At 42.2% G+C, this 22,937-nt stretch overlaps 1 non-coding gene across 1 annotated transcript; it reads left to right on the top strand.

The window, feature by feature from the left end:
* The first annotated feature begins 9,557 nt into the window (after positions 1-9,557).
* LOC130029578 (U6 spliceosomal RNA) lies at positions 9,558-9,664 on the top strand. The gene has a single exon (XR_008793372.1). It is a non-coding gene; the product is annotated as a U6 spliceosomal RNA (small nuclear RNA).
* Positions 9,665-22,937: the final 13,273 nt, after the last annotated feature.

Genomic DNA, 22,937 nt, shown 5'->3' with positions numbered 1-22,937 from the left:
GTAACTCCATTGTATCATCCCACTGAAAATTCTGAACTTCTTGAAGCAACATCTCAAACTCTACAACACTGATTAATCAGTCATAGCACACCAGACTGGATGGGAATATAATGTAGAAGGCAACCAATCTCGATTAACAAAACTTTCACATCACTAGCAATAAACTCATCAACAGGGTCTATATTATCACAGGGCTATTGCAGATATTTCTTATGATTTCAACTGATGATTTTACTTGTGTTTTAAAAATATTACTGAACTATCATTGACATATGGACTTCATATTTTTTTAAAGTACTAAAACAGACACATTTCATCTTGTGGTGGCTTCCAGCAGAATAGCTGACTTTGTGATTTAGGTGATTTTTCACATGCTATAAGGAAGATCTTATAAAGAACTTTAAGAAAGTGGTATACCTTCTCCATAGAAAAATGTAAAGAAACCACTGTAAAACACAGAGTTGATTCAGAGACATCAAAGTCTACAGTTCTTTAAAAATAAGAGTCCCCATTCTAATCCTGGTCCCCTATTCCTGAAATTACTTCCTTGTAGTTGTGTCCTTTTTCTTTTCTGTTGTTGATTTTTGGTATTATTGTTATTCAGACAATAAGGATTGGAGAGAAAAATGGAAACGAAAGAATGACCCAAGTTATATGGTGCATTATTACCCATTATGTGATCCTTGTACATGGACAACTCTGGTTGTATGCTTATCAGTATAACTTTTTAAAGATCATGGATGCCTGAACTTGCTCATCTGTATTTGAATCCTAGATCTGCCATTTATTAGTGGTGTGACCTTGCCAAGTTTCTTGCCCTCTCTGACATAATTTTCTTTTAAAATAGAGTTAATTAAAAAAAAAAAAAAGTACCTGTCTCCTATATAGTGCTGTGCACAAAAAATAAACTAGGGGGGCGCAAGTGCTTTCAGTCAGTACCATGTCCCTAACTGTGTCACCTCAGACAAGTTTCTTAGTTTCCCTGATACTCATTTTCTGGTAGAATGCATGGAGATGGTCATGATACCTATCTCCAAGGTGTTGTGTTGGCACATTGAACATGAGATAAATGTTTGCTGAACAGATAAATGAGTGACCATTTACCCCCAACTATTTGGCTACCTGACAAGTTCCTTAAGGGTAGAAAGTGTGTACTCATTAAACTTTGTTTTAGTAGCACATACCTTGAACTTCAGTTGTGTAATGAATGTTTTGTTAAATTAACAAAGCATAGGATACATTTGCTTAACCCTGCAAAACTCAAGGACACCGTAATTCCTATGCTGAATCGGAGTTGTTCCACATGATTTTTATTTTGGAAAGAAGTAAAACTTTATTTTTTTTTTCAAGATTTGAAGTCTAGGGCTGCCTAGAGGAAGAAGGAAGCAGAAAGGGAGTTCTGAGTAGCCACTTCCGCAAACCACTAATGCAACCTGGATAATAAGCCAGGATAAGAATTGTGCCATTGGATTTTTAAGGTGTCTCCCAAAGCTCAATTTCTGAAATTCTGTGGAACATCCAGCACAACTCTGTAAAGCTCCACTGTTAACTTACAAACAACACACTCAGCCCCAGCTTTTCCACCTTCACCAACACCTCCATGACTCTGTCTTCCTTTGGTTTCGCTTGCGCCATCCTGTTCAACCAGAAAACTCATGCATGTAATTCCTTCATCAATTTGATTAGGAAATCTTAGAAATTTTGATTTATCATCTTTATTCCCATAGTGCCTGACACATAGCACTGTCAAGCCTAGGATGCATCAACAGCTCAAAGGGAAATGGAAATAGAATGATGAGAAGGCTTCTCATTAAGCTGAGACCTACAGGATAAATGGAAGATAGCCAGAGAATAAGGAATATGTATATAAATACTGTTTTCTAGGTAGAAGGAATAGTGTAAAAGGGAGGGAACGGGAAAATAAAAGGTTCAAAAAGCTTGAGTACAAATTTGGCTACTTTTTAATCAGAGAGATAGTTTAAAGGTTAAGGCACTTGCCTTGCATGCCGTTGATCCTGGTTCGATCCCGAGCATTGTGTAGTGCACACAATACGACTGAAAAGAATAGCTAAGCATGGAGGCTAGAATATTTCCTGGTATAGTACCACTAAGTACTGTATGGTTCAAACACTCCCCCCATTTTTTTGTTTAATTTTTGAATTTGACTTTTTGCGGGGGCATGGGATCTCCCAAGTGCTATTCAGCAAATAGAGCAAGTGGTTCAATGCAAGGGCCCAAGGATGTAGCGCTTCCTCAGGTATTGTAGTACCCAAGGATTACATAGGCCTTGGGATCTTGCCTAGATAGTGGCTCAAGGGATGCACACTATCCAACCACAGATGATCCTGCTTCAGAACAAGGCACCAAGGCAGTGAGATCTCCAACCAGTAGAAGGGAACGAAGTTTAGAGAAGAAAGAGTGGGCCAGGGAGGCTATTTTGGTGACTCTTGTTTATGGGCAAAAGTTACATGGATCTAAAGATCATTCTGTTTTGGAGAGAAGTATGTACTGCTCACAATGGAATGTAAAACGGGAGGCAGCAAGAACATGGACTTTGGATTTAGAAGCTCTTTTTGATTTTTTGTGGGGGCGGTGCACATTCAATGAGTTCAGGGGTTACTCCTGTCTCTGCACTCAGGAATTCCTTCTGGCGATGCTCAGGGGACCATATGGAATGCTGAGGTTTAAATCCAGATTGGTCGCATGCAAGGCAAGCATCTTACCCACTATCCTATGTCTCCAGCCCCTGGATTCAGAAGCTTTGAGTGTACCTCAGGGAGCCCTGGCCAGTATGCAACTGCAAATTTGATCCCTGGAGCTGCCTGCTTGCTCTGCTGTCTGGGATCCCTGGCACATTAATTGTGTGATCTCTGGGCACACTCCAGCCACGTATGTGCAAGCAATGCAGCTAAAACAGCATGGTTCCTGTCAAATACCACAGTGAAAGATGTGTGAGCAGTAGATGCCATGAATGCAATCCCCAGCAAGCATGACAACCAGAGTGTGTGCAAGCATCTCAGCTAAGAGTGCAACCCTCAGCCATCATAGTTCAAGAACCGTAACTAAAGATGTGTGACCCACGGGAAGAATCACAGCCAAGTGTGCAAGAACAACAGCACAGCTTATGACCACCAATCATCGTATAGTAACAAGACAAGAGAAGGGGAAAAGAAACAGTTGGATTTCAGTTCCAGTGTTTTCCATGGATTAGCTGATAACTTGGATTAATGAAATCTTTGACCCTTGTTTCTCCACCTTCAACATGGGTATAATAATCTTTCACTGTTTGCTTCAGAGATTTTCTGACCCCAAGCCTGACAGAGCTATGAAAACATTATTGTTGTTTCTTTTTCAATTGTGTCACTGCTTTTCAGCACTGGAACCCCTGAAACTTCCATTCTTCCTTTCCTCTGTTTTAGAACCAGGGATCAGAGATAATATACCAGGTTATGCAAATTGCTGGGCCTCACAAGCCTCAGGTAGCCCATGTGTATGTCCTGTTTCAGCTCTATGCTCAGTCTTCAAATATTTAAATTTGTTTAAAAAACTTAAAATAAAATATAAAGCTTTTTGGTAAAAGTATCAATTTCTAGTTTTGGGTAAAAGGTAAAGATAAATTAATTAATCAATTAATAAAAAAATACAGCCCCGGACTCACCTTGTGAAAAAGAGCACTCACCTGGGGGTTGTGTTTGGCGGGTTGGGGTACTTTCCACTCTTCCCTACTGTCCAGCCCTGACTGACACTGATTTAAGGTAGCTCCCCTGGTCCCTAGGAGTTTTCCAGTTGTGACCCTTCCGTGGTCTGTTGTACAAATAGAAGGCTCTTCTACTCTTAGGCTATAAGCTCTTGCAGGTTGTTGATTTTTGCAGCTGCTCTCTTTGTTTCATTTTGCAGGGAGCACTTTTTTTTCTGTTTTTTTTTGGGGGGGGGGTCACACCCGGGGATGCACAGTGGTTACTCCTGATTCTGCACTCAGTAGTTACTCCTGGCGGTGCTCCGGGGACCATATGAGATGCTGGGAATCAAACCCTGGTCAGCCGCATGCAAGGCAAATGCCCTACCCGCTGTGTTATCTCTCCAGCCCCCAGGGAGCACTTTTTAATAGTACTGTGGGCTATTCGCTGCTCTGAGCTCAGGGCTGCTTCTGGCATGCTCGGGGGACCATGCAGTGCCATGGATCAAACCAAGGCCTACTTCCTGCAGAGCATGAGCTCCAGCCTGTTGGGCTTTTTCTTTAGCCCTTACTGTCATTATTTAATACAGTGTGTAACTCACCTTTTTACAGGGGTATTGGTGCAGTTTTTCACTTGGTATTTAAGTATTTGCTACACTCATCCCCACTCCCTGATATATGTGCACGTACAAACATACAAACATGCAGACATGTATAATGCATACACACATACACACATATATGGACATACATGCCCACAGGCTCATATACATATGCTTGTGCGTGCGTGCACACACACACATACACACACACAAACACACACACCATTGCTTTCTAAGATCAACTTGTTTTCCTTCTTTTTACTTACCAATTGCATTTCTGTCATGAGTTTCCTCATCTACTTTTAGCAGATATTAGAGGATAACCACATTAATATTTTTTTTCACATGGCCCGTTCCAGCATTTCCACTTTTTTTGGCACCTGAAAATTTATTATCATTTACCTTAACATTTGTAATTTAAGAATACTTTTGTAACATAATTAGTTATGACTAGTAATTGCATGAGGTATGTTAGATACTTTCGGCCACACAGTTATGGACGTGTGTTTAATGTAAAATTCTTTTTTCCCCTTGATAAATGGAAGTATTTATTTCTCCCAAAGATTTCCACTTTTAATTTTTCCCCCAGTCTTGGATTTTATTTATTTTACTTATTTATTTCTGGTTTGGGAGCCACACATGGTGGTGCTCGAGGGTCACTGCGGGGCGTGTGTGGCGATAGGGATGGAAGCTTGAGTTGTATGCTGGTACTGCTCACTCCATCCCAAGATTTGTCCTCCCCACCCCAGCCTTCTTACATGTCCTTTATTTTTTTAAATTTATTTATTTTTTTGCTTTTCAGGTCACACTTGGCGATGCTCTGGGGTTACTCCTGGCTTTGCACTCAGGAATCACTCCTGACAGTGCTCAGGGGACCATATGGGATGCTGGGAATTGAACCCGGGTCAGCCGCATGCAAGGCAAACACTCTGCCCGCTGTGCTATCACTCCAGCTCCCTTACATGTCCTTTAAAGGATCTTGTGCTTTAGATCCATTTCCTCCTTGCCTTCAGTTACTATTTTGCTCCTGAACTTTGGTCTCAATGGTCACACTGTAGTTGGCTCTTCAGAAAGAAAAGAGAGCTTGACAACAAAATATGAGATTAATACCCAAGAATAGCTGAGATCAACACCAGGAGGATTACTCCATAGCTTAGAGGCCAGCTGGGTATTCTAGGGGAAAGGGCAGTTCAGATAGAGAAGGGAGCACCAAATAAAGGGTGTTTGGAGGATCCTCCCAGGAGGGGAAATGCATGTTGAAAGTAGACTATGGACTGAACATGTTTGCCACTCAATGCCTCTTTTGCAGACCACAACACCCAAAAGGAGAGAGAGAACAAAGGGGAATGCCCTGCCACAGAGGCAGGGTGGGAGGGGGGTGGGGGGGATATTATCAATGGTGGTGGAAAATGGGCACTGGTGGAGGGATGGGTATTTGATCATTGTATGACCGAAACCCAAGCACAAAGATTTGTAAATCTACAACTGTACCTCATGGTGCTTCACTAATAAAATTAAAAAAAAAAAAAGAAAGAAAAGAGAGCTTGGTCTCTGCTGCCAGCTCTCCCAGGCCCACTTTCTTGCTCCGTCATGGCATTATGAAACTCAGTTGACTCACCCAATATTTGTGGAGAACACAAGTGACCCTTGTGGGGAAGCCGCAAGGAGTCGAAGACCTGATATTGTTGGTTCTCAACGTGTGGTTCCCAACCAGCAGTGTTAGCTTCTGACAAAAACTTTTTAGAAATACAGATGAACCCTAAACCTACTTCAGAAAGCCACGTGGGACCTTATCATCTGCTTGCACAAGTTCTTTCAGATGACAGTGACGCAGACTCATGTTTGGGAAGCACTGACTTCACAGGCTTAAGCACACAAGAATATCCGCATGTGTTATATTTCCTATATTTCAATCAAGGCTAGATGGAGGTATTTGTCATTACTGTGATTTAGATTTCCTGTCCCCATTTATGAGATAGATTGCATTATCCTCATTTTAAAGCTGAGGGATGTGACACTTAGAAAATGGACAAAGGGAACGGAGATCCTCTGCCTGTTTCCCCTTGGCTCCAGTGTCCCAGGGGTCAAGCCCATAAGCTACCTCTTGCCAGCACCAGATAATCTCGTCATTGGCCACCCTCCAGATTGAATGGCATTTTCTCCTGGAAGGGAGCAACATGACGCCCACTATAACTATGCCACTGGACTCCGCGCCAGTCAATTTCACTCAGGGTGCCCCAGAGGGTGACGGGTGAGAGCCCTCCCCACTCCAAGGGACCCAGCCCTGGCAGCTGACCTCTACAACCAACCACTCCCATGCTCAAGGCCCTTCTCCATACTATTGGGCCAAGCCTCAAGCATGAGTGAACATATTCCTGGACCACGCAGCCACATTTGCAGCCACACAATACACCATAAGACACTCCCTACCCATTATCCAAGAGTACCACACCACATTTGATGGGGTTCAAATAGTAGGTAACCAATGTTGCATATATGCATATATACATATTTTACCTTTTACATATATATATATATATGAAAGCTCACATCACTCAACCTTTAACAACATTTCAGTGATATCCTAAAGAATGTCTTAATGGCCTCTGCCAAAATAGAACAATCTTCACAGTTTCCTTCATGAATACTTATTTTGTAGCATTTTCAGTGGTTTTGCATAACAGACAATACAAAATATATTATTTTGGTTGTGCTTTGGGACAGGGATTGGGACTTAGGATGGAAACATCCCAAGTATGGTGGTGGGAAGGTGTAATGGTGGTGGTATTAGTGTTTGAATATTAAATGTAATCAAATATTGTGAACTACCTTATTAAAAAAAAGAAAGAAAGAAAATGGCCAAAGGATGGAGGAATGTGAACCTGGGTGGGTCTCTAATATCAAGTCGAGTGTTTTCACTGTCCCTTACCTTAAACAGGAAAAAGGAAATTATGAAAGTTGAGAAATCAAAGTATGATTGTCATGATAAACACTAGTGGATTTCCCGATACATAATATTATTTGCTTTCTCTTCTCCTGGAAACTCATATCCTGAGCTTTCCAGAAATCTCTTCTCCTGTATCTTGGACTGTATTTCTTTAGCCAGGTAACAGGTTCAAAGGTGGGCATGTATTCTTAGCTGAACCAGCGCCACTACCTGGAACTTTTGCTAGAGCTCAACAGGAAGAGGATTTTTTTTCTAAATTCAATAAAATTTTTGGGAGGGAGAGTTATCTAGAGTGGTAATCAGGATACTAGTCTAGGCATATTACTCAGAACAACTCTTAGAAGTGCTCTGGGAACTTGGCCCTTTGACATCTCCCAGGTACAAGGAAACTTCTTTTTCTTGAGTTTTTCCCAGAAGAAAGAGCTCAAAGTTCTTGTTGGCCATGATTGTCACCTCATGGAACGTTTGCCTGAGAATAAAGTTTGTGCAAAGGGAAATAGGTCTGGGAAGGGAAGATGAACTTATTTTAGCCACTGGATTCATCCAGTTCTTGAACTCTTCAATTCCCCTAGTTCATTAATTCAGTTACCCTGAATTAATTAATTAATTAGTTAATTAGTTCATTAAGCCCACCTTTCTTACTTAAGTCTAATTGAACTGGGTTCTGTTACTAAGGATCAAGGCAATACTTAAATAGCTAATTCATTTTTTCTATGCATGGTGAACAAGACTGGAAACTTACAGCTTTTTCTGTGTATGGTGAGCAAAATTTACAAAATACAAAAGCTTGTGGATTTGAAAAAGCATGTGAGTACAGATATTGGAAGGATCAGACCAGCACTTAGAAAACCTGAGCTTTTACCCTAGTTTCACTCAGCTGTGATTATAAAATTAACCCAGCATTGAATGAAGCCATATAATATACTTGGAATACTGCGATATGTAGTGAAAGATTATTAATGGACTTGGGGTTAGGGCTCAATAGTAAAATTCCTGCCTTATAGCTATGAGGCCTAGACTTAAATCCTGGCACCACCTCACAGACCAGATACAATCCTATGTGGGTGATTGCCTGACATTTTACATGGTCAATACCCACAGAACTGACAACACGAAGAGTGAACTTTAATGTAAACCTAGATCATAATTTAAAATATTGTGTCCATATTGGTACACCCACTATAACAAATATATAAATGAAGTTAGTAATAATGGGGGGATGTGTAACAGGGAAATCGGTATATAGGAATTTTCTACATTCTGTTCAATTTTTTTGTAAGCATAAAACTCTAAAGTCAGGGCCAGAGATAAGGTACAGTGGTAGGACTTTTACCTTGCACACTGCTGACCTGGCTTCAATGCCCAGCATCCCATATGATCCCCGAACAATACCTGGAGTAATTATTGAGTGCAGAGCCAGGAGTAACCCCTGGGCATCAATGGGTATGGCCCAAAATTTCCTACCCTCCTCAAACTTCTAGTCTATTAATTTTTAAATATTTAAACTACTCTTTTTCATGTTAATTAGCATATTAATTATCAACCTTAATCATCTCATAATATTTTAAATACATCTTTTCAATGTAGTGTATTTTTAATTTTTTATTGAATCAAAGTGAGATACACAGTTGCAAGGTTGTTCATGATTGAGTTTCAGTTATATAATGTTTCAACACCTGTTCCTTCACCAGTGCATTTTCCACCACCAATGTCAAGTTCTTTCCCCCCCCCCCACACCGCCCTGCCTCTGTGGCAGACACTTTTCTTTCTGTCTCTGTCTCTATATCTCTCTGTCTCTATGTGTGTGTGTGTGTGTGTGTGTGTGTGTGTGTGTGTGTGTGTGTGTTTGTGTATGCGTATCTCAGTCTCTGTCTTTTGGCTCTGTCTCCATCTCTCCTTTTGGGCATTATGGTTTGCAGTACACCTACTAAAAGGTTATCATACATATCCCTTTACCTACTTCCAGCCCTCAGTTCTCGTTTAGAGTGGTCATTTCTAACAATTATTTTCATATTGGTTCCTTCTTTACCCTAACTGCCCTTGACTCTCCATGCACTTGTGGCAAGCTTTCAACTATTGACCAGTTCTCCTGGCCCAGTTTAAACTACTCTTATCTCTCTTTTATTTTTCATACCTGGAGTCCTTAAAAAAACATTGTGGCTACCTGTAATAGGGTCTAGGAGACCTGCTCTTGAATTCAGGCTAGTTGAGAGGAGCTGGTACTCTAAGAAGACATAGGATCAGACTCATTAATACATGAAACCAAAAAATGTGTATCTCTCAAATTCAAAGTGAACCAAAGAGAAATGAGTGACTCAGAACATCAGCTTAAGTGCTCGCTTCGGCAGCACATATACTAAAATTGGAACGATACAGAGAAGATTAGCATGGCCCCTGCGCAAGGATGACACGCAAATTCGTGAAGCGTTCCATATTTTTAGTAACACCCAGGAATGGCTGAGATTAGTACCAGGAATTTTGCTCCATGAATGGAAGGCCAGCCACAGGCTCTAGGTGAAAAGGAAGCTCAGATAGAGAAGAGAGTACCAAATGAAGGGTGTTGTGAGGGTCCTCCCAGGGTGGGAGAAGCATGCTAAAAGTAGTCGATAGACCAAACATGATTGCCACTCAAAGCCTCTCTTGCAAAACACAGTACCCAAAAGAAGAGAGAGAGAACAAGGGGGAATACCCTGCCACAGAGGCAGGATGGGACGGGGGGAGGGGGGGAGGGGGGGGATGCTGGGACCCATGGGGATGGATGACGGGCACTGGTGGAGGGATGGGCACTTGATCATTTTATAACTGAAACCCAAGCGCAAAATTTGTAAGCCTATAACTGTACCTCATGGTTTTTCACTAATAAAAAAAGAAGAAAAAAAAAAAGAACATCAGCTTAAAAAAATTGAATCATTCAGCGAATCTTTATCTAGTGTCACTATGTGTCTTGGACCTCAAGGCTAAAGAAAGTAGTCAAGAATTCTGCCCTCCCAGAGTCAATATTCCACATACGGAATAAACATAAATGTATTGACCATTAGATGCTGGAGATAAGTAGAGCAGGTGGATAGAGTTAGCAGAAACTATTCAGAGTTTTATGGAATTTGTCCTCCCTTGTATCTTTTAGAAAAGATTCACTCTTAGATTTTAGTTGGTAATAGGACCATGTAAATGAGACAAAACTTCCTCCTTTCATTTTGCATGTGTCTTTTTTGTACTGGTTTTGGCTTGTCAATAATCAGTGATTCTTGTGGTTCTTGTGATTACAAGATGCCTTTAAGTGGGTAACATGAAGGAAACTTAGGGAAAATAGTGATTATAGATCTGGGAATTATACAGCAGAGTATGCTGCAGTGAGGCTGAAGAGAAGAGAGATGGTGCTGGGGGTGGGGAGAAATTGCTTTTATTTAGGTTGAGGGTTGGAAAATTTAGGATTTCAAGGCCTGACACTATATTAGTTCATCAAAAGCATAAGAAAGGGGTCCTTGGGAGAGGGAGGGGGTACACCAGTGATGGTTGTGGTGTTGGAATTATGAACATAGAAAATTAACAGTATTGTAAACCACAGAATCTCAAAAAAAATTTTAAAACAAATTTTAAAACCTGAGAGAGGGGGCTGGAGCGATAGCACAGCAGGTAGGGCGTTTGCCTTGCACACGGCCGACCCGGGTTCGATTCCCAGCATCCCATATGGTCCCCCAAGCACTGCCAGGAGTAATTCCTGAGTGCATGAGCCAGGAGTAACCCCTGTGCAACGCTGGGTGTGACACAAAAAGCAAAAAATAAATAAATAAATAAATAAACACCCAAAGAAACAAACAAAAAAAAAACCTGAGAGAAGAATGTAAAGCATTAGAAAAGAAAGGAAAAAAGGAAACGGACACAAGTCAGTGTTAACTGATGGTTTATCTAAACCAACCAGAATATATCAACTTAAGGAGTCTCACATGGGGGAGTCAGATGGGGTCTCTCTCAAGCCTCTGCTCAGACAAAGTGTTTGAAAGGCCCCTGGCCCTTTATTGAGTTTAGGGTCACAGCTGGAGGTGCTGGCAGAGTGTTGTTGGGGAAGGAGAGGGTTACCCCAGAGTGGGCCGGGGGGACCACCATGTGGTGTGGGGGATTGAACTAGGTGGATTTGCTTTCCACCAGCAAAGCATGTGATCTGGCTCCAGCCTTGTGAGCTGCCCCCATCCCTCTCGAAAGTGGATATATTGGCGTCAGACCTTCAATCAGGTACTTTCATTTCAAAATGAAGAACCGGTTGCCAGGGTTTATACTATATTGGGTGTAACTCTGGTCAAGTCCTGGCAAATGGAATACGAATACAAATGCTTTGTGTAACCCCTATGTCATTCACTGACAAATACATGTGGTTGACTTGGAACTATTCTTTCCCCTTCCCAGTATCTGGGGAATGGCAGCAACTGTGACTTCCTTGAAGCCAAGGATGTACGATGCCAAGTACCCGGCTTTATACTGCTTGAGTTTGATGCATGAGAGGGACATAAACTTCTGTCCAAATAAGCTTCTTTTGGGAGGTATGTGTGTGTGGCGGGGGTGGGGTGGGGGGCAAATCTCTTTGTTGCAGCTTCTCAGATACCAAATTCAAGGAGGTCCCGGGCAAGGTGGGGAGGGTTTGACAGTGTGTAAGGTGGTCAGAGAAACAGAAAGCTGAAGGGAAGGATAGAGCCCTGACATTATACGTCTGAAGTGAGTTTCAGGGAGGTAGCCATGTCAGCAGCCCTGAGGCAGGATTGAGCTTCAGTTATGATCTAAGAATACCAAGGAGATATGTGTGATATGCTGTGAGTGAAGAGAGGAAGTAAGGGAGGGCCTGGAGGAGCAGATGACAAAGGGCCTCATAGATCATAAGAAATTGCTAGAACAACCTCTTGTCAAGAAGCTGACAGAGTCCCAAGTCAAGGAGAAAGGAAATGAGTTCACAGAAGAGGAGATTTCCAGAGATGCCTGCCTTGTGGGAGCAAAATGAGAAACATTGCTATTCCCTCCTGGAGTACAATACATTGGTTTGTGCTTATCTCATGAGGGAGTTCCGGAGACCAAGAAAATGTGGTCTCAGCACAGACTCTAGATGAATTTATTTCATCAGATACTCTATTTGTAATCGATACTGCCTCAGAGGATATATTTCCCGGAGATTCATATGAGGTTTTACACAAGTAATGAGTAATAGTCAGATAAGACGTGACCAGATCTTCAAGACCAGGAACATTTCTGTCACTGGAGCAATTTCATAGTCTAGGAAAATCCAGAGACATAAAATGCTTCACCCAGGATAACACAGTAAATAAACAGCAGACTTGAAAAACACTTACCTAGTTTCTAATCCAATGAATGCCATTTCTGTTATGATCAACTTGACTTCATCCTAGGTAGAAAAGAAGGGGTGACTATTTAAAACCACAGGCAAGCCCCTGGAACTGCTCTTAGCAGTGCTTTGGTGGTGGTGGTGGTGGTGGTGGTGGTGGGAGTACTAGGTTACATCCGAGGGAACTGCATGGGCTAAAGGGGACTGTGAAATGCTGGGCATCCAATTCAGGTCCTCACCTATGTCAGGCATGTGCTTTATCACTTAAGCAATATTTCTGGCCCAATTCTAATAACTTTGGATCTGAACTTGCTTGCAGGTGTCTTTATTTTATGTCAGCAGCAAATTGTCTATCCTAATGATTCTTTAAAGAAAACACTGGAATGAAAAAACAACATTAATGACCTATGAATCAGCTAATCTGAGTGGAGATAATTAGTATTAACGAGGCCTTTTATTTATGAAAGACTTGGGCAGTTTTCAAAAAATTTATCTCCATCATCTCTCAATCCTGTGAGGTACTCAGTGTCCCGGTAATTGCCGCTGTGTTATAGATGAAGAAATAGACTAATGTTGGAGAATGACTCAGCCAAGACCATTCATCTTTCGTTGAAGGTGCCAGATTTTTTTACTCCTGATGAATCGTCCTGGATGATGAATAGTTGGCACTTTCTAACTTTGCATATAATAACTCACTTATTCTTTCCACTGGGTAAATTCCCTTATCACCTCCACTTAAGGCACAGGGTGACTGAGTAGTGTGTAAAAGTCACACACCCAAGTAGGCTTGGGTTCAGTTCCTTGCACTGCATGGTCCTTTGAGCGCCACCCAACATGACCCCAAACCAAAGAAAACAAAAACACTTAGAGCAGTCAGAGCTGAGATGTGAAAACCCAGGCAGACTGCATCCAGATTTGTCCTGTTAACAAAAGCATCATGCTGCCTCTCTAGTGACAACTAGGAAGTGACTTCATGACTCAGTAGCTTATGGGCATTCATTCAGAGTCTTTGAAAAGTGCAGGTACGGTAGTGTGCCTATGGCAGGCCCTTCTTTTGATGGACGTGGCTATGTGGACTTATTATTATCTGCTTATGTGATAGAGAAATGTGAACAAAAATTGGTATTTAAAGCTTTCATCTGGGTGGTATGGGAAGCATTATGTATAACTCCCTTGGCTTCACTGTTGAAAGTATTTTCCAGATACTGAGTGAACCACCTACTATTTTGCAGAAGAATCAGTGCAAAGTTGTTATCACTTTCCTCTTTTTTCCTTTAATTTATAAATGTAAGAGGCATTTGTTTTTGTTTATTTCTCCCCCCTTTTTGGTGGCACAATTTTAATTTGAGGGGAGGGTGCAGTGTGAAACACCCGGTGATGCTCAAGGGTGATTCTTGGCTTTGCACTCAGAAACTACTCCTGGCAGTCCTTGGGAGATCAGATGGGGTGCCGAACCAGGATCCACTGCATGCAAGGCAGGCACTTTGCCTGCTGTACTATAGCTCCAGTCCTTTTAAATTTTTAAAAAGATGTCCCTCTTCCTTACTTATTCTCAATCCATGTGGTATCAATGCCAACTTATTCCCTACCTCAAACGTTGATGTCTAATTTAGCTCAGACTCAATGTATCCTCCTGAAAAGAAAAAAGTAATTGCTTCAGGCATAGGTGTGACCTCAGTCACACAAATGAAAGTTGCTTCTAGGACTTAAATTATTGGGAAGCAAGTCCTCCTTCCAATCAACTAAAATAATACAGTATAGACCAGACTGCAGGGAACCATATTGTCCCCCAAAGATGTAGTTGCAGAAACTAAAGCTAAAAGACAAAAGTAGAACCAAGAGTTAGGGAGAATCAAAGAATCAGTGACAGATTTGGAGAATCTTATTCTAGGTGTGTCACTCTTGGGATGTTTGGTGATAGCAAACAGTACACTCCCTTATGTGAGTAGGCAGATCTGAATCAGACTTACCATTGCTTGCAACCTAGATTAATTTTCCTGATGAATTCATTGTTATAATGAATTCAGGCGCAATTCACACACCTAACTCTGCTTTGCCTAAAAGTTAATTGTAGCAGAACTTTGTTTTTACAATAAAGCTACTGAAAAAAAAATACCAGCCATAAGTGGTATGCAAAGGGTCTACAGTTGACTGGTTAGTTCTGCTGTTCTGGCTGGTCTGAGCTGGGCTTATTCAAACATCTGTAACCATCTGACGCACCATTGTGGGTGCATGGCTCTGTTCCATGTGTTCTCTTGACATCCATCAGGCCAGCCTGGACTTTCTCATATCCAGGAAGAGGTTTGAGAGAGTGTTGAGGGGTCCATGCCCCTCACTCAGGGCATACTGACTGACTGGCATACACCACTTCTACTGTAGCCAATTGGGCCAAGTCAGTCACAGGTGCAGCACGTATTTAAGGCTTGTAGAAATTTTTTTCCATCTCTTGAAAGGCAAAACTGTAAATTTGCCTTGCTCATGGCTGATCTGAGTTCAATTTCTGACACCGCATATAGATTCCGCTCCCCCCCCGCCCCCCCCCCCCCCCGTCACCTTTTCCCATGGTTCTGAAGGCAGCACATGGAAGTTGCCTGGGGGAAGTTTGGGGGGGGGCAGGTGCCAGCACTATTTGTATTCACAGTTGCACTCTACAGCTCACTATAAACAAGGTGGGAAATGTAGCCTAGCTAAGTGCCCAGGAAGAAGAGAAAGAAGAGATGAGGGTTCTTTTTTTTTTTTGTAAAGAACCATTTTTTTTTCTTTTTGGGTCACACCCGGAGGTGCTCAGGGGTTACTCCTGGCTCTGCACTCTGGAATTACTCCTGCAGGGCTCAGGGGACAATATGGTATGTTGGGAATCAAACCCAGGTCGGCCGCGTGCAAGGCAAACACCCTACCCGCTGTGCTATAGTTCCAGCCCTGTAAAGAATCACTACTTTTATGCCTTACAAAACTCAATATTTCAGAGCCAAAGTGATAGTACAGTGGGTAGGGCATTTGTTTTGCAAGTGGCCAATCGAATTCCATCCTCAGCATTTCATATGGTTCCCATGAGCACTATCAGTAATGATCCCTGAGTCCAGAACCAGGAGTAAGCTCTGAGTACTGCTGGGTGTGGCCTCCCCCCCCCCCCAAAAAAAAAATCTTTGATATTTCAGTGGAGCGATAGCACAGCGGTAGGGCGTTCGCCTTACAAGCGGCCAACATGGCCGACCCGAGTTCGATTCCTCCACCCCTCTCGGAGAGCCCGGCAAGCTACCGAGAGTATTCGATATGCCAAACACAGTAACAACAAAGTCTCCAATGGAGACGTTACTGGGCCCGCTCGAGCAAATCGACGATCAACGGGAGGGCCTTTACCTTTACCTTCAGTGGTTCAGCTTTGTCATCTAGTACGAGGATAGTAACTGCACTTCAGTCACGTACGGCTGTTACAAGGAATACATATCTTGGTATCATAAAGACCTTAGAGCATTGTCTGGAACATAAAACCCATCAAAGTTCACTGTTATCATGATTCTTATTAATTATCTTGAGGGATTAGCTTAAAAGTTACTTCCTATATGAAGCTTTTCTTCTCCCATTTTCCTCCTGCCCATTTCTCTACCAGAGTTACGTTGTTTTATGATTGGTCTCTTCTCTGCATGATTCTAGGAGGCAAGGATTGCATTTGGCTATTTTTATATCTCAAGTCCCTAGCATTGTTTCTGCATAACCACTACCAAAAGTGCATGCTTGCATGTTCCTGTTCCCTGCGGCTTTGTCCCCCAGTGGCCCACATCTATGCAGTCCCTCACCCAGCCTCTCGTTCTGTTGATTTTTGACCCAGGTCTACCCCTGTAACTAGGGGTATTGCCAGCCCAGGACAGCAAGTGAGCCAGGTCCTCCGAGTGTCAAACCCTACAATAGTCACCTGGAAGACTGATCCTTGTAAAGAGACTGTCATGTGATGGTTGACATTCCAAGCAGGTTTGCAAGGAGTGTGGACTGTCAGGAGACTCCATTTTTGGGAGCACTTCTTGCATTTAAAACCCAGTGTGACCTCAGCACTGTGATTCTCTGGGGGGCCTGAAAGTCCTTTCTGTGAAGTGAGGAGGGACTGGTCTCTTTTTGCTTTGACAAGGTGTACTGTCCCAAGCTACTGCAGTTACCCCAGGGTTAGGGTGGGAGCAAGTCCTGAGGGGATGTCCCTGGACCTCGTAGCTAGGGACAGAGGTTAAAGGTCTACACCTAGCTCAGCACTTGAGTCCAGCTGCAGAAAGATTATATAGATGGTCACAGGGAGCCAGAAAGAATCTCTAACTCATTCTTCAAGTCCTCTTTCCCCCAGACCAATTACACAAGATTTCAGAGTATTTGAGTTTGATTTGTTTTTTTGGGGAAGGGGACATTTGGACCACACCCAGCAGTGCTTGGGGGTCACTGTGCCCAGGGGTCACTGTGCTCTATGCTCAAGGATAACTCCTCATGGTGCTCGGAGACCATATATGGTGCTGGGAATCAAACAGGGATTGGTTGCATGCAAGGTCAGCACCTTATTTTCTCTAGCTCCACTGCCCAATGACCTCTGAGTTTTCAGATCTCAATACTAACTGAAGAGTTACAGTCTGTATCCTGCATCTGGTCTGTGGTGCTCAAGTGGTTCAGGAAGTTTGCAAGTCTGATCACCATGGATCACCTGATCAGCCAACGCAGGAGTGGTGACATTCTATAAATTGGCCAATTTTTTGCCTTGCAGGCATGAGGCCGTGTGCACCATCTCCAGCCCCACCCACAAGCGTCACTGAGTGTGATCTTCATGCCTGTGCCATCCTATCATAAATGTGCACCCTATCCCTACCTGACACACCACAAATGTGTGAGTGAGCACCGCAGTCAAGCCCGGAATACCACAGCCACTACCACAACAAAGGGAAAAGAATGGATGGAGTGGGGTGGGGTGGGGAGAAAAACATTGATGAACACTAATTTTTTTTTCCTTTTTGGGTCACACCCAGAGATACACAGGAGTTACTCCTGGCTTTGCACTCAGGAATTACTACTCCTGGCGAGACCATATGGGATGCCACGGATCGAACCCGGGTCTGCCACATGCAAGACAAACAACCTACCCGCTATGCTATCACTCCTGCCCCTGGTGAGCACTTTAAATGTGAATAGACTGTTCCTGAACTGTTTAATTGATGTATCATTGCCTCTGTTCGTTAGGTTCTGATCCAAGACTATAGCTAAATTAAATGTTTGTCTATCTTAAAAATAAATGCCCCCCCACAACTCCCCCTTGCTTTTTCTTTTGTCAGCCCACCCAAAGAACAAAGACATTCAAGTTGGTCCTCTTTTCCTCCTTCAACTCTGAATCAGAAGACACAAATTCCTACAGAGGTGTTGGCAGGACTCCACACCCTCAAGCCATGCATGTCTGGACTGGGTTCTCCCAACCAAGAGACTCGACCGTATGGAGCCATCTGCCTGCCATTCCAAGGGAGTTTTCACTCAAGAACTGCCTGTTTTTATCTGGGGAATACTTTAAGGAGTTTGGGAACAAAGTTAACATTTGGGGGAGGAGAAGGGATTGGGGATGCACCTGGCAGTGCTCAGAGCTTCCTCCCATCTCAGGGATCATTCCTGGCAGTGCTTGGCGGGCCATATGTGGTGCCAGAGATTGAACTGGGGTCAGCCACGTGCACGGCAAGCACCTTCACCCCAGTGCTATCTAGGTCCAAGGCGTAGGAAGTTTAAACTTGTAGGCATCTCATTTGCATGGATTCCTTCAAAGGGCATGTTGCAGTTTTAGTTCTGTGATCTGAAAGCTCCCAAGCTCCAGCCCAGAGAATATCAACTTCAGCCCTTCACAAAATTTGAATCAGCCCCGTCATGTGGAAATGGATGATGTCACACGTGGAAGGCCAGCATCCCAGGATCTGCCCACTGGGAAAGTGTCCTCAGCTCGCTCTGTTCCAGTGCAGGCCCTTCCCCCAGCTTTCCCTCAAAGGAAACAATCCTCCACACACCGTTCTCTTGGCTTCTTGCCAAACACTCACCTGACTGCCAAACTAAGTCTGTCAGGTGTGGCCTGCAGGGCCCCGCTGCCTGTGTTTTAATAACAGGGAGCAATGTCTAGCCGTGACACTCCTCAGAAGCCATGCGACAGCCAATGACGACTGTGCTACATTGCCTGCAGCTCCTTGGTGTTCCCAAAGAATCAAAGACATATTAATATATCGCCAAACACTTAATAGGACAGGAAGACAGAGGCCAATTGAGACAGCGCTGTGATGTTTTGCAAGTTGTGAGAGAAACCAGTTGTCAGTCAGGAATAGTGCAGAGACACACCCTGAAGTACTGTGTGTGCCTCAGAATGACCCAAGGACTCCAAATCACCTTAATCCTGGTCTTTGCCCATGAGCAGAGACAACACAATCCACATTGGAAAGAGCAGCCTTTGCAGGGAGGCTCCAACAAAAATCTCAAAGCTATTCGTTATATTTTCCTCAGGACAGTGTAAGTCGAGTGTGTGTGGGCTTGACTAAGGGCTCCTTCCTTCAGCTATGAGAAGGCAACAGGGACACAGATGCAATGTAGGGACAGCTGTCTAAGCCTGTTGGGTCTAAGGCACCATGGATGTGAGGAATGAACCAGATCTCCAGGCCATGCTGGACTCTGTCTGCTCAAGTGGAGAGATGTAACCATCTGGATTTGGTGGATTTGGTTCAAGCTCTGGCTGTTATGGTGGCCTGATGGATTTGAATTCATGGCCTCACACTTGCCATGCAAAAACTTTAAACCAATGTGCCATCCTTAGTGTCTTTGGATTGGGTCTGTGATTTAGACCAACATTTCTCAGCTGGGGACATATGGCCTCTCCGTGGACCCTTAGGTTTTCCGTAGGGAACTACAGGAGAAAAGAACATAAATGAGGGGCAGTGGCGTGAGAGTTGGGGAACAACCAATAGGACAAGGGAATCACTGGAAGGAAACCAGGTTGAAAGGATGCCAAAGAAACAGGCTGAGAAACAACGGTTTAGGTTGTTTATGTAAATGCTAAGATTTCAAGTTTAAAATGGGAATGATGTCGCTCACCTGGCACATTTGATGAAACACAAAAAATGCATATTAATAATTTTCTCACCTTTTGCTGAGAGCATAAAACCCAAGTATAATTTTGGTACTCTCATAGACTATCAATTATAATTTTTTATGAGTTTTGTATGATTTTAATCACTGAAATAGTTTACCTTATTACCAAAGCAGTACTTTTTTTGTGGCTTAAGAATGAGAAGAATCATAAAGAAAAAAATTTTAATTAGCATAATTCAAAAAAGTAGTTATCAGTTCTGCAAAGTCTCCATGTATCTTTCCAGAAACATTTCCTGTTTGTAAGTACTTATATGGTTAAATCTACATTTTTTACTGGTGTTCCAGATGTTGGCCAGGTGTTTAATAATAAAGAGATGCATAATTCATCTGACAAGAAAACATTTACTGAGTTTATTATGTTCTAGGCATTAAATCTGCTCTAAATACTTCTAATTTAGTAAATCATTTAATCTTCCCAAATTTATTTTAGATGGATATTAATAGCATTACTATATCATTGCAGAAATTGGGGCATTGAATACTTAGGAGATTTGTCCAAGATCACAAAAACCCATCATGGCAGATCTGGGATATGGTACAAAGGACTTGGGACCAGGGATTTTTCAATATTCCACCAGGGTGAAAATGCAAAGGTCTAGAGCACATTGCAGGAAGCTTTGGATTCCACAGCACAATGTCAGCAAGGAGTGATGCCCTAGTACTGAGCTACCAGTAGACTCTGGACACTGCCAGGTGTGGCCCAAAACCCAAAAGAAAAAATAAACCATAGTATTTTATGACCTGCTTTTAAAAATAAACAATAGCTCATTATGATGAAAGAAAAAAACAGCCCTTGGGAAAATCTTTGCATAACAAGGACAGGTGGTAATTTTCTTCTTGTCATGGAAAACAATTGAGATGAACACCAATTGTCCTTTGTTCCATGTAAATGGAACAAAGTTCCAAAATTTCAGTGTCCCGTCTCAGAGAAAAACTGCATCCTGCTATCTATTAGAAAAGAAGACAAGAAACATCAGCAGATCACCTTCTTGGAGTTTCTTTGTTTAGAAATCATGCTTGATCATGCTTGATTTCTCCCCACCCCCCCCACCCCCGGATTTGTGCATAAAATTATTTTTTCAATATTTGTTAGTCAAAATTTTTGTTTGATTTTTTTTGTTTGATTTTTTTTTTTTTTTTTGCCACACTCTGCCTCTGCAGTTCTCAGGACTTACTTCTGGTGGTGCTCGGGGTACCATATGGGATGCTCAGGACTAAATCCAGGTCAGCCACGTCCAAGGCAAGTGTCCTATCCACTGTACTATCACTCCAGCCCCTACAATAAAAAAATTTTTATATTAAGGTTTTGTCTTTCCCCCACTCCTCACAAGTAAAATTTAATTTTTTAATTTAAAATTTTTTAATAAATTTTTCACAATTATTTATTACATTCAATATTCCAACACCAATCCCACCATCACTACACCTTTCTACCACCAATTGAATTGTCCCAGCCACCACCCAAGCCTGCCCCAATAACAGGCCCTAAATAATTTATTTTTTATTGCTTGTTCTCTAAAAATGATCAAAAAAGGTTTCCTTAAAGAAATTGTGTGAAGATTGTTGCATCTCACCCTGGAGTCATTGAGCCCTTCTATAAGAGATTACTAACATGTTGTTACAGGTTGAGTCTTGTGTGCATATATATATATATATATATATATATATATATATATATATATTACTTAGATTAGTTGTCTTCTACCTTACATGTGGTGTGTTACTCCTGGTATATCAGTGGTATAGAGTATGAGATGTCATATTCATGGCAGCGAACTCCAGGAATTCTAAAATTTTAAATAAGGTGATACAGCTGGAGTTAAATTTTTAGTTAGATGGTGACTTTGGGGTCTCGAGGCATCTCTGCAGCTTGTTGATCTCTTCTGAGATTTATTTGTGAGTCTCTGGATGATGGCCAGTTAATGAGCTTATATGGCCAGAGGCAATTCTTTGTTGGTGTGACTGCCAGGATCCCAGAAGAACAGAGGAATGGGGGGAAGTTATCCATTCTCCAACTCATGAGAGCTTCCCCACCAATAAAATTTAAATCCTGCCCTCCTGACACTTTAGTCTCTAATTGTAAATAACCAAGTTCCTTCTTTTTAAATTTTTAAGAACAATTTATTTGATTAAAGAACTATAATTTACAAAATTATTGATAGTTTTTTTCTCTTTTTTTACACTTTTATGAAAGCTAAGAAGAAATGTATCCCTTTGTAAGAAAAACGAAACACACACACTGTTTTTAGACACACTGTCCTCCTGTTGTTCATTGATTTGCTCACGCAGGCCCAGCAACATTTTCATCGTGAGACTTCTTGTTACTGTGTTTGGCATATCAAATATGTCATGGGTAGCTTGCCAGTCTTTGCCGTGTGGGCGAGATATTCTTGGTAGCTTGCTGGGCTCTCCAAGAGGGGTGTAGGAATCGAACTCAGGTAAGCCTTGAGGGCCGTGTGCAAGGCAAACACCCTACCCACTGTGCTATATCTTCAACCCAAATATATATATATATAAAATATATTTGTCATTGGATATTGTGTTAGGCTGCATTATCACACACGCAGCCTAGTGTGATAAGATACCCTAGACCATGTGACGGAACCAACAGACCCTTGTTTTCTCATAGTTCTGAGGCAGCTCAAGTGAGGGCCCAGTTGTTTACTCTAAGATGGCTATTTGCAGGTATGTCTATGCATGGCTGAAAAAGGAGCTTTGGTCTCTTGCCTAATAAGAACATGCATCTGAACACGGGTACTCCACCCTCACGACCTCATTTTAAACCAGATTATCTCCAGTCCCTAATACTCTCACACTGAGGATTAGGACTTCAACATATAAATGGGGGAAACAAGCATTCATTCTGCAGTGAACCTTGTTATAAGCTCTGTCCTACAGGAGAGAATAAAAGGGAGTAGAGCACCTCACCCTCTCTCTATATATATACATTGTGGAAAAAAAATTAACTGGCTAATTCCCATAGACACTGGGCTATTTTGAAAGGATGGTTAGAGAACCTCAGCCTTACTGAGAGACGGAAGCTAGGCAGGTCTTGTCTGTGTCTTGGTTAGTGAAGCCTACTAAGGAGAGTGATATCTGACTAATCTGTCATATCTGTATCCTCACTTTCTTTCTCACTGAAAGAGAACAAAAATTGATACAAAATTTTGCGCAGAGAGGAGCTATCTTTTAAATTTTTGTCAAGTTTAAGACTGATTCTACCGTCTCATATTATTACATATACATATT

This window comes from Sorex fumeus, unplaced genomic scaffold (assembly GCF_029834395.1).
Source record: "Sorex fumeus unplaced genomic scaffold, SorFum_2.1 ptg000003l, whole genome shotgun sequence".
Classification (NCBI taxonomy): Eukaryota; Metazoa; Chordata; class Mammalia; order Eulipotyphla; family Soricidae; genus Sorex; species Sorex fumeus.
The sequence above is the reverse complement of the archived record's forward strand: the minus strand, read 5'-3'. Positions and strand labels throughout refer to the sequence as shown.